Raw genomic sequence first — 13,651 nt, 5'->3', positions numbered from 1 at the left:
ATATTTGAGAAATCTCAGGAGCAGGTGTTTTGGGGTTATTATAATAGTATTTCTTCATTAATAAGATTTAACCATTTTTTGGTCCTTGCCTCTCTTCATTTTTTCCCTCCTTGAAATCTTTTCCCCTTGTTTCTATTCCATATACCTTATCTATGCCATAGCATTTTCTAAATAATTGGTTATGTCACTTTAAATTTTGGTTTACTCATAGCCTATGATCTAATGCATTTTCTCAATCTGTCTATTCACTATTTAGTAATTACATGTTTCTCTCATTATTTCCTAATACAATGTTCTGAAAAGTGAGACTTAAGTCATGTTGGGACTAGGCCTTTCACACTGTGCCCTCTAGTGATCTGGCAAGCCTACCGAATGGTATCCTTATCTCAGGTATCAACTATTGGTCCAGTTATTTCCAGATGGGCTACAGGAGTGGAGAATTCACATGCAAATTTGGCTTCTAGGGCTACCCATCAGTAGGGTCTACAGACAGAAACATTTTTATCGTAAAGGGATTGAATTATGACAGGCTAGGCAATTATCCTGTATGTACTTTCTGAAATTATGAGCTTAAAACACTTGTTCTCTCACTGAACAAAATAAAAAGACAAATATTGCCTGCACTGGCTTTCTCTTACAAGAAGCTATGGAGATTTGAAAATAAATTTGCCAACACTTAAGCCATTTGCTAAGATTTATCAAAGAAGAGCCTTGGTCTACTGTGCTTTCTCTCAGTGAGAAAATGTTAAAGAGAGGTTGCTGTATCACAAGTTAAGGATGAGCTCCTCTGACTTACGGAGTAAAGGAGCATTGGGGATAGTGATTCTTAGCAAAAACAAAAACAAAGCAATGTATCCACAATTACTACTGAAAAGTAACCTGAAGACTCAAAATCACCTTTGTAAGATTTCAGTTATCATAAAACAAAACAAACAAACAAAAAAGGATATTTGAGAGAAAGGAGTTTATATCAGCATTAAGATACCATAGGATAAAATGTGCATTCTTTATATTTAAAAAAAATAAACAGACTATATAAACTAATTTTGTTATGTAAGGTAGTCAGCTAGATAGAACAATCATAAAAGGAGTAACTAGAATCCATACAACCAGACAAACAATTGGAGAGAATCATCTAGTTTGGTGGCACAGGGCTCAAGTGAATGCAGCAGGGTTGTGCATCATGACCACTAGAGCTGTAGATTAAAGTCTGCATTCTGGACTGTGGCACTTCCTTCCCTGTCCTCCATGGTTTCCAGAAGTCAAGTATCCTAGCATTTTCCTGCTCAGCAGAATATGGGAGAATCCTTTGCAGAAGCAGAATTGCTATGCTGATATTGACATTTATGGGGAAAGTTAAATTTAGTTCCATGACTCAGGCAGGGAAGAATAAGAAAGGTATTAAGAGAAAGATCTGAATCTTGAAAGTGAAAGGGAAGAAACATAAAAATTAAAGATAAGTTAGAAAATTACAGGTGAGCAAAGAGAAAAACGCTGTTGGTATTAATAACAAAGTCCCAGTACTGCACAGAGAAACAGAGCAAATGACAAATCAGAAACAAGTCTTCCAGTTTTCTATAGAATTTTATTTGAAAAGATTTTTGTAAGCAAGAATCTAGGGCCAGCCAAAATCATATTTAAAGTTTCAAAATAATAGAAAATATTGTGAAGAGCCTATGCAGAGATTAAGATATTAGTTTCTGTAACTAAAAATAATGATAAATAAAAGCTTATTCAGCATTCTGTACTGTATTAGTATATTCTCTTTTTTTTTTTTACATCTTTATTGGAGTATAATTGCTTTACAATGGTGTTTTAGTTTCTGCTTTATAACAAAGTGAATCAGTTATACATAGACATATGTTCCCATATCTCTTCCCTCTTGCGTCTCCCTCCCTCTCACCCTCCCTATCCCACCCCTCTAGGTGGTCACAAGGCACGGAGCTGATCTCCCTGTGCTATGTGGCTGCTTCCCACTAGCTATCTGTTTTAAGTTTGGTAGTGTATATACGTCCTTGCCACTCTCTCACTTTGTCCCAGCTTACCCTTCCCCCTCCCCGTATCTTCAAGTCCATTCTCTAGTAGGTCTGTGTCTTTATTCCTGTCTTTCCCCTAGGTTCTTCATGACCGTTTTTTTTAAGATTCCATATATATGTGTTAGCATATGGTATTTGTTTTTCTCTTTCTGACTTACTTCACTCTGTATGACACAGTCTAGGTCCATCCGCCTCACTACAAATAACTCAATTTAGTTTCTTTTTATGGCTGAGTAATATTCCATTGTATATATGTGCCACATCTTCTTTACCCATTCATCTGTTGATGGACACTTAGGTTGCTTCCATGTCCTGGCCATTGTAAATAGAACTGCAGTGAACATTGTGGTACATGACTCTTTTGACTCTTTTGAATTATAGTTTTCTCAGGGTATATGCCCAGTAGTGGCATTGCTGGGTCATATGGTAGTTCTATTTTTTAGTTTTTTAAGAAACCTCCATACTGTTCTCCATAGTGGCTGTATCAATTTACATTCCACCAACAGTGCAGGAGGGTTCCATTTTCTCCACACCGTCTCTAGCATTTATTGTTTGTAGATTTTTTGATGGTGGCCATTCTGACCAGTGTGAGATGATACCTCATTGAGGTTTTGATTTTCATTTCTCTAATGATTAATGATGCTGAGCATTCTTTTATGTGTTTGTTGGCAATCTGTGTATCTTCTTTGGAGAAATGTCTATTTAAGTCTTCTGCCCATTTTTGGATTGGGTTGTTTGGTTTTTTTGATATTGAGCTGCATGTGCTGCTTATTAATTTTGGAGATTAATCCTTTGTCAGTTGCTTCATTTGCAAATATTTTCTCCCATTCTGAGTGTTGTCTTTGTGTCTTGTTTATGGTTTCCTTTGCTGTGCAAAAGCTTTTAAATTTCATTAGGTCTCATTTGTTTATTTTGTTTTTATTTCCATTTCTCTAGGAGGTGGGTCAAAAAGGATCTTGCTGGAATTTATGTCATAGAGTGTTCTGCCTATGTTTTGCTCTAAGAGTTTGATAGTATCTGGCCTTACATTTAGGTCTTTAATCCATTTTGAGTTTATTTTTGTGTATGGTGTTAGGGAGTGTTCTAATTTCATTGTTTTACATGTAGCTGTCCAGTTTTCCCAGCACCACTTATTGAAGAGGCTGTCTTTTCTCTACTGTATATTCTTGCCTCCTTTATCAAAGATAAGGTGACCATATGTGTGTGGGTTTATCTCTGGGCTTTCTATCCTGTTCCATTGATCTATATTTCTGTTTTTGTGCCAATACCATTGTACTGTATTAGTATACTCTCTTATACACTGTGTATTGATACACTGCCCTCTCATTCCATGTTTCCTATTCATTTGCCCTAATAAAGAAATCACATATTTTCAGAGCAGCTACGTTGAGTCTATTGCATTTAAACTTGAACATTTGTTTGTTTGTTTGTCTATAAAATTAAAACCATATTTCTGTTAATGTTGGGGATCATGACAGGATGAAAAGGATGGAAAGAAAGGAGGATGAGGAAGAAATCTAAATTGCAAATATTTTCCTTACCTGTAGATGATATGTATTATTAATCTATTGTTACATGTGAATACTCAATGATTTAATGCATATTTTAAAATATATATAAGCTGGGTTGAAGATACTCCTTGGTCTGGATTCAGACTATCTGGTTTCAAATCCTGACTCTGTTACATACTAGCTTGAACTAGCTATTTGTTCAAGCCATCTGTTCTCTTCATCATTAAATGAGGATAATAATGAAAAACACCTCATACTGTTTTTATGAGACTGAATGCTTGTACCCCCAAAAATCATACGTTGAAATCTAATCCCTGTTATGATGGTATTGGAGGTGGGGCCTTAGCAAGATGATTAAGTCATGAAAGTAGAGCCCCCCTGAGTGAGATTAGTGCTATTATAAAAGAGGCCCCCAGAGAACTCCCTTTCCTCATCTGCATGTGAAGACAGAGATGAAAGAAGTCATCTATTAACAAGGAAACAGGCTTTCACCAAGACTGCTGGTGACTTGATTGTGGAATTCCCAGGCTCCAGAACTATGAGAAATACATTTCTATTGTTTATAGGCCACTCAGTCTGTAGCATTTTGTTATAGCAGAACTAAGACATGAGAATTAAATGAATCATGTTTACAAACCTCTTAGAACAATGTATGGCATACAGTAAGACTATATGTTTGTTAAAGCAATAAATATTTTAAAGTTAATTATTAGATGCAAATTTGAAAAGAAAATATAAACTAAAATTTAAAGAATTATTTTCACATATAATATCAAGCAACTTACGTGTGTATGCAATTTTTCTACTATATATAAAATAAACATGTATACACTGATGTGTATAAAATTGATGACTGATAAGAACCTGCAGTACAAACAAACAAACAAAAAAAAACAACTAATACTAAACTTTCTTTGGGTTATTTGTATGGAAATATGTTAATATAAATGTTTCAGACATTACATGAAATTTCTAAAAATCTTATATGTTCTGGTATAAAGTTATAAGTCATAATTCTAGTTATTACTTTAAAATGTATATCTCAGAAATAACTAAATTTCCTGGTCAATTGCATTATTTTGAACTTTCATGAAATCTTTAACTGTGGTCATTTTTAAGTCTTTTGTCATTTACAGACAGTTCTGGGTGTACTCTGACGCTTTGGCAAAAATGTTCCTATAAAGGGGTTTCATCTTCAAGGAATTCATGGAAAAGACTCTGACAAGTACAGGTTTCTGGTAACTGACTATACTGCTGAACTAAATGAATAAGCACTTTCAGAACTCTAATGGAAAACTAATGAATTCTTAAAAGTGCTAACAAAAGATCAAGATTAAAAAAATTAATTACATGGGACTGAGTGAACTGATGAGGATGATTATAATTTTTGTGACTTTCTGTTTGAATAAAAAGAAAAAAAATTCCCCCCAAAAAAATATACAAACATTTCTGTCAATATTAACAGATAATAGCAGTTAAACAGCTCAAAGAATTTTGCCAATCTTTATACTTGTAATTGTTTGAAATCAATTATCCTGTACTAAGATGCATACTGTATAAAGAGAAATTTATTTTTATATTTTCTTAATATTTGTTGTGTTTTATAGGATATTTTGTGTACCTTGAAGTATGTGGTTAATCTGTAAATTATAGGTCTAAAAGTCCCATTTTGTACTTTTATTTATAGAACACATAATAAATACACACTAAAACTTGTATGCTTTAACTGTCATTTTTGATATTTATAGCTGGCTGGAATTTAATGTGGATCATTACTTTTTCTAAAACTTGCACATTAGCTAAAAGTCATTATAATATTCCAATTACTTTTCTTATTTATCTTGTTTGGATTTAAGCAATTTTTAAATTACATATTTTTATGTAATTAGAGCCTCCACATAGATTTTAATCATTCTAATCATGCATAAAATTTTAAAAAATGTATAGACTTATAATAAGCTGTGAAATTCATATTCTAACATTCTATTTTAATGTTAATAATGTTAATAATTATTAATAATATCTTAATAATGTTTCTCATTATTATCTACGGTAAACAATCTTTAAGAATAAAAATGCCTTTTCTCTGCATCGATAAGTCAAACCCACTTATAAGAAAAAAATACTTAAAATATATATTAGTGAAATAATCACCTATCTGAACACTTTTAGATATCCATAAAAGGGCATTATTTTGTGCAATAATAATAATTAAATGCTGATATTAGTACAAAACTTCCAGAAATTTTTAAAAATAAAGGTCAAGAAAGGCTATTTCACATTGTTTTTTCTTTCATTTATATGGAAACCTCTTTTGAAATCTTAAGGATAATAAAATTTACAGTTAAATTGATACATTTAACTCATGAAAGTAACTGAAAATATTTTTCTAGATATTTAGAGTACATCCATTCACTTCAATCAAATAATAGGAAAGAATATTTGTATTTGAATAAAATAAAGTTTAGAATATGTTCACACAATTTTTAAAATCATCACCACCATATTTTCCTTCTTCTCTTTTCCTTCTCCTCCTCTTCTTTCTTATCCAGTTATCCATGCTAACAAGCAATTACAGGATCTAATATGTATCTCAAACCTAACTATACCATTTAGTATTAGAGTCACACGAAGCTTCAGTTGTCGCCAAAATCACCTTAGTCTTTCAAATCACATTATCTGTGACTATGCCATCATTGCCTGGAATACCAATGCAATAACCACTCTTTTTTCAAGCCCAGGTTTATATCACTCACTTTGTGGTTTGCCTTACATCTTGGTGCTCCCAGAACACTTGATTCAAATCTCTGTTAAATGGTATTGTATATTTCTGCCAACAAGTAGATCATGAGCTCCTAATAGGGATAGAGACATAAATTATTTATCTTTATATTCCCAGCAGTTATCATAGCTCCTGTCACATAACAACCACTTGATAATTTTAGATAAATAAATACAGTGAAGATGACAATTTAATATAAGTGCTGTTTTTTACATTGATATAATTAATTGGCTATGAGAAAACCTAAGTATTTGAACAATAGTATCTAAATTAATTTTTAACAAAGATATATTAACTACGTTATAATAGTAAATTAAAATCCTATATGGTCGCAAAACGTGATAAAGGAATTCTACATAGAATTGGCTTAAAGATAAAGATAATTCTTTTCTAGAGAGAAGCTAAAATATACTTTGACATATTCTGTTTTAGAAGATACTACACAAAAACTATAAAGCCCCAACAAATTACAATAATCATAAAATATTTACTTACTTTCTTATCAATGAGTAAAAATCAACAACAAAAGGTAGGTCACTATAGAATACTTTTGCCAATAACATTCACCAATAAAATTACCATAAAAATGCAAATTATCAAAGATAACATTTTTAATTTCCTGCATAAAATGTCCACACATGGCTTCTTCCATATATTATTTTTCACCTCTAAGGCTAAAATAATAATGGAATGTTGTAAGATGAAATACAAAATTATTGAGATACCTGAAACATATTTGTTTCAGGAAGTTTTTTTTTATGTAATTTATAAATCTTAAATAAAAAGATAACTTCACTAGATTCGTCAACCTCGTTCTGGGTCACCATGATCTAAGCAGAAAGTAAGCTGTACTATTAAGGAAGACGATTCCACCATTTACTTGATGTGTAATCTTAGGCAATATGTTAATTCTCTTTGTCTCATTTAAACATTTCCTACCTATAAAATAAAAATACTAATACTTATAGTATCTTTATAAAGAGAAAATGAAATAGAATGAAACTAGCACAAAACTCTCCCTGGCACATGGTTGAGCTAAAATAGATTTCAATAATAAACTTTAAATTAAAAAGTTTGTGTTCAAATAATATTTTTTAAAATTTCTAATCTCCACTATTTCATCATTGTTCATCTTAAAAGAACACATTTATATGTGGTTATACTTGCTTGGTAAGAAATCCTTAATGATTTGGGCAATGTCTTCATTGAGGGAGTCCCAAATTATTATTATCTCCTTTACCATCATCTTGTATACCTTCCAAGTTCCCCTAACATTTTTTAATCTGTATTTATTTTTAAAATATGTATATCTAAAATTCTCTAGCAACACATTTGAAGTATACTAGCTTGCTGAAGTTAGGACATAGTTGTCAAAGACGGTATCAAGCATACACTACAACAGTTTGGGGCTACAACATTTCACATTCGTAAAATAGCTGTCTGTCATCTCCCTCTCTGGTCTCTGTCAAAGTTTTGAAAGTTTGAAATTGTAGCCTTTATCTCAAGCCTTAAATGTTTTTCTCAGGGTTTTTCTTGATTTCAGGCAGGCCTTATAAAAGTTTGTTTTATACTACCTTAAGCAAGGAACAAATAAAGTTTACCTTTTATAATCTAAGAAAATTTGTTGTGCAAGTTGATTGTATGAGCATTATTGAAAATAAATAATAGAATACATTAAGAGGCATTTATTTTTGTATCCCAAGACAGCAAAATGTAAATTATAATTACTTACTCATTAGTGAAGATCTGATGGAATTATCTATTTGTCATCTATTTTTTTAAACTTTCAGCTATTTCTCCTCATCTATTTTTTTTGCCAATAGTTCAGTCTTTCTTTCCAACCGCTGCCTTCCTAAATTGGGTGATTCCGAAGTCTATGTTAATGTCCCACCCAACACTTGACTTCTTGATTTCCAATCTTTCTTGCCCTCTTCGTTGCTAATAAACATCCCCAGTTCATGTCTAGCACTAGTCATTAGGTTTACACGCTGAGGTTTTATAACTGCTTCATCTCCAAAATGTCTAACTCAAGTATCCCTTTCTCCTACAACTATCATCTCTAAAAAATATGTCTATTGGCTCTGGGAGAAGATGAGCCAATATCACTTCAGTTTTCCTTCAAGAGCCTGGTAATCTGACCTATAATATGGAAGCTATGTTTTGTTTCTTATGAGATTTTAATTTTTCATTTATTAAGAAATCCAAACCTGACAGTACACATGCAAACCTATACTTAAATAAATAAATAAGTTAAGATACTCTTAATTCAATCACAAGTTTTTCATCAAAAATAAAAGCAAAATATGAGACTACAACCGAAGTTATAAAAATAGTATCATGTCAGTAATAGATGAATCTTATAATTATGTCTCTTGGAATTTAAGAAATGTTTTATGCTGTAAGCCACAACACTAACTTTTTAAATTATCCATCACAAAACTTTAAATAATAAAATATTGTATAACCATATGGCAAAATCTAACCTAATTTTGTCATTTGAATATATAATATTTTCTCTGTTACATTTTCATGTATAATAAATATGCATTCTTTTATGCTATGGTGTATCTCATTCATGAGAATTTGCTTGACAAAAGTGAATCAGTCTGCATTAGGAGGAATCAAAGCTTCTTTTATACTGATTGAATGTATTCATATATGTTTCTCACAGTCCTGCAATCACTTACCAAAGGCATCATCTATGTGAACAGCCCTTGGATAAGAATTGTTCAAGCGATAATCCATGTGACCCAATTTTTAAATGTGAGTGATATATTCTCTTATAAACTGACAGGTCCATATCTGTGTAAACAATTCCATTTGAAAAAACTTATATATTAGTTTTACTTTTTCGATTTTATGTAAAATTTGATCTTATATTTGGAACTTGAAAATTGTCTTTAGTTTCTTCCTCTTTTTTTTTCCCAAATAAAGCAATTGACGTTAGCATTTGCACAACTATCACACTAGAAACTCTTAACTTATTGGTCGCATCTTTCTTTTTCTTATTTACCACAGCTATTCGGATATTAAGTCCATAATTGCTACCTCCTTACCTTATATGCATCCTTCCTTCCTCATCCATCTCCACTGCCACTGTCTACAAGTCCACATCTCACCTCATCTATTTCAATTGCTTGTTAATTGGCTTGATTGCATTCAGTCCATTGACATAAGCATTGACAGTGATCTTTCTATAATTCAAATTTGATCACATACTCCTCCATCTTAAATACATTTGATGATTATACATTACCAGAAAAAATGGTTTAATTTCTTATTCTGACATAATATAGTCTTAATAATCAGGCCTCATCTTAAGTTTTCTTCCCAACTTTCTCTTCCCTCATTTATTAACTAAATTCTTACTCCAATCAAATTAATACCCAAAGTTCTTTCATAAGTTATAATATCTCATAACTTATAATAGCTTTTAAATGTGCTCTTCTCTACACCTATATTCTGTTTTCTCTGGTAAACTTCATCTTCACATCACAGATGTACTATATTCAAAATATATAATTTACTCATATATTCTTTTAGTATATTTTTAATTAAATAATTTCAAGGTTTCTACCTAAAATCTCACTAGATTTTAGTTCACAGCAACATAAGGTATGCTTATTTCTATATCTCCCAGAACTGTATTGCAATACCTTCTATGTTTTAGTTAATTTGCCGGTTTGCTTGTTTATTTTATAAAGTTATATTTTTCAACAAAGAAATGTGTGCAATTGCTAAAACTAAATATTAAAATGCCTTTAGTGAAATGTGGCAGACCTCACTTCCACTCTTCCTCAACTTCAGATTCACTCTGTAGAAAAGTATTTTCATCTATTCCTGCTGAGCCAAACTTCTGAATTATGTTTATATCACCCACTATTTTTAATGTATTAGCTATAGACATTATCTACTGACTCTTTCTACAGAAGGTGGGAATCTGTTAACACTATGTACTTCGTTCTCCTGTGCTCCTTCTGAAACAGGAGGGAAGGGAGCAAGGCACAATCTCTAAAAGAATGACATAGCACTTAAGGATATGACATAAACTGGTTAGAACCAAGATAGCAGAAGAATCAACTTCCAGCAGACCTTGAGCCTCATTATATGCTCATTGTAATGCATTAGCATGCTAAATGACATACCCACTAGTGCCATGACTGTTCCGAAGCTGACCATAAAAGGCCAAAAAGTGGGCAGTGGCCCAATTCCTAGAAATCTCTGCCCCTTCTCCAAAATAGTTGGAATAATCCTCCCACTCATTAGCCTATGAAATTACCCAGCCCATAAAAACTAACCACCCCATATTTTGGGGTCTCTCACCTTCTGAGATGGCCCACACTCTGTATGTGGAGTGTGTTTCTCCCAGGGCCATTCTCACCTTTTGAGACGAATGGCATTCTGTCTATGGAATGTGTATCTCTCTAAATAAATCCACTTCTTACCTATCACTTTGTCTCTCACTGAATTCTTTCTGTGATGAGACATAAAGAACCTAAGCTTCATTAAGTACTGACACCAGGTATGTGATCTCAATTAAAGGACAGTGGGTTCAAGTCCCATTATGGGGTTTGGCTGGGTTCGAGTGCTGGCTGGTGGGCTCAAGTCCCAATCTGAGTTGTGCAGTTTCACTTCCATTTTAAAATTCAACTTATTAATTCTTTTTTGTAAAGAAATATACATCCTCAAAAGTTAATTTTGATTCATAACAGTTTATCTGTAATGTAATAATTTATTATAATGTTAAGGCATTGATAGATATAATTATTTGTAATACTATGTTAGGTAACAGTACATGAAAAATTTTAAAGGTTTTAATGCTGGCCTCTGAGATCTACCAATTTATACCATAAACTTTCATGGTGTTAGCAATAAAAACAAACAGCTTATATTGCATATGTAGAGGAGGAAAACTTGCCACCCCAAAATGTCTCTTTGGCATGCAGATTATTTTGAACTGAAAACAATCAAGCTCCAAAAGACTCACAAGAAACTTTGACCTTCCTCCTCATTGCTTAAAGAATGCAGTTAGAGGACTTGTTCCAGGAAGGGAGCTACCACCATAGATAACTATAGTATGGGCAGAGAGGGAACAAAGTCTGTTGTTAAAATTCCTCTCTTTTGGGCTTCCCTGGTGGTGCAGTGGTTGAGAGTCCGTCTGCCTATACAGGGGACACGGGTTCGTGCCCTGGTCAGGGAAGATCTCACATGCCGTGGAGCGGCTGGGCCCATGAGCCATGGCCGCTGAGCCTGCGTGTCCGGAGCCTGTGCTCCGCAACGGGAGAGGCCACAACAGTGAGAGGCCCGCGTACTGCAAAAAAAAAAAAAAAAAAAAAAAAAATCCTCTCTTTGTCCTATTATCTCTGCATGGTCCAACAAACATTTGTTTACCAAACTTTTGCATTTCTATCTCCATGGCAATTGCCTTCCTCTCCATTGAAGTCTCAAACCACTATCCTCTTTTGTCTTTAGCTGAAGATGGTATTTAAAGTGAGGATTTCAGCCATTTTAGACAGTTACTCAGTTCTCCGTGGTCCCTCTCATGTATACATGTTGTTAAGCTTTAGTTTTATTTTCTCCTGTTAATCTGTCTCATATCAATTATATTCTTTGACCAGCCAGAAGAACCTAGAAGGGTAGAGGAAAATGTCTTCCTCCCCAACAGGTACATATTGAATGACTGTAAGGTATAGATTTGTGAATGACTCTGAAGCTAAGGAATTTATAACTGTAAGTATAATTTTAGGTTAGAAGTCACTTTTCTACAGCACATTTACATTTGATGAGCAGTTGATTTTTTAATAATCTTGCATCATTGAAAATTATTTTTTTTATTTTTTTCTTTTTGCGGTACGCGGGCCTCTCACTGCTGAGGCCTCTCCCGTGGCGGAGCACAGGCTCCGGACGCGCAGGTCCAGCGGCCACGGCTCACGGGCCCAACCGCTCTGCGGCCTGTGGGATCCTCCCGGACCGGGGCACGAACTCGTGTCCCCTGCACCGGCAGGCGGACTCTCAACCACTGCGCCACCAGGGAAGCCCTGAAAATGATTTTTAAATCCCAAAATAAGTCTATTTTTTATCAATTTTGTTTCTGCAGTTTATTGGTTTTTGTTTGGTTATTTTCCATCTTACATTTCAATGTGAGTGTCTTAATTCTAAACTAGTTAAATATTAAACTATTTATAAACTTGTATTTATAAAATTGCCCAATGTTCAGAAATAGTATTCATCAAATACTCTCCCTTTCTCTGTCTTTCTCTCCCTCTCTCCCACTCCCTCCCTCTCTTTCTCCTCTCACTTTCTCTCTATCTACCTATCTCTATGTACTTTTCTCCCTCTTCAGCCCCTACTCTGTCTAATCTTGTCTCTTTTTTTTATAAATATTCAGACTAAGTCCTATATATAGGACCTTATTTAGTCCTATATATGGGTAATATTTTTAGAGGTTTGTTGACTTTTGAGCCCTTGAATTTATATTTTATCCCAAACCACTATTAGGAGCATATTATAAATTACTTATTTATTTATTTTTGCAATAGAAATTCAGTTAAAAATAATAGAGTTGAAGCCCTAGCGGAAGATAAGGTTATGCTAACAGCTTCATGTTTAAAATTGGCTTTCTTTTCTTTTACACAGCATAACCATAGCTTTCAAATGCATTTTGCTTCTGGCAATGTCAACTTTTACCTATCACTTCTGATTAAAAATCATGTGTCCCTTGTGTATATGTGCCTGCATACTTTATCGGAATAGTTGAGAAACATACCTACTATTTATATTTTATTTGATTATTTCATCTTTCCTGAATAATTTTGTTGGTAATTCCAGAAAATAGGAAACTTAACAGACAAATAAACTTTTAATTTATATATTTCAATGAACACATTTTGGATCTGGATTATCCTTTTCTGCTTTTGATAAATAAATGTATACATGCATTATAATAAATGCCTTCACTTACTAACAGAAGTATCTGAATTTGTGTTTTAGAATAAATTTTGTTTTACAAAAACTGTTCTCAATGTCCCCAATAACATACAGATGACTTCTGTTATCATTGTACAAATGCACAAATGACAAATAGTGGACAGGAGAGAAGTTATTCTATGGCATATTTTATTATTCTAAATAATTTCTGAGTATGTTACTGATATGAAATATTTCCCTCAACTTTTTAAGGGGAAGAATGGAAAAAATTTAAGCATTAAATGAATATTGTTATTTAATCAAATTTAAATATTTTTTCCTAAACAAAATACTTAAAGCCTTGGTAATAAAATAATAAATGATTATAAATTTCCATTGAAAATGGCCCATTTGAA

The sequence above is a fragment of the Lagenorhynchus albirostris genome, chromosome 5 (assembly GCF_949774975.1).
Source record: "Lagenorhynchus albirostris chromosome 5, mLagAlb1.1, whole genome shotgun sequence".
Taxonomy (NCBI): Eukaryota; Metazoa; Chordata; class Mammalia; order Artiodactyla; family Delphinidae; genus Lagenorhynchus; species Lagenorhynchus albirostris.
This window is presented reverse-complemented; position numbering follows the sequence as displayed.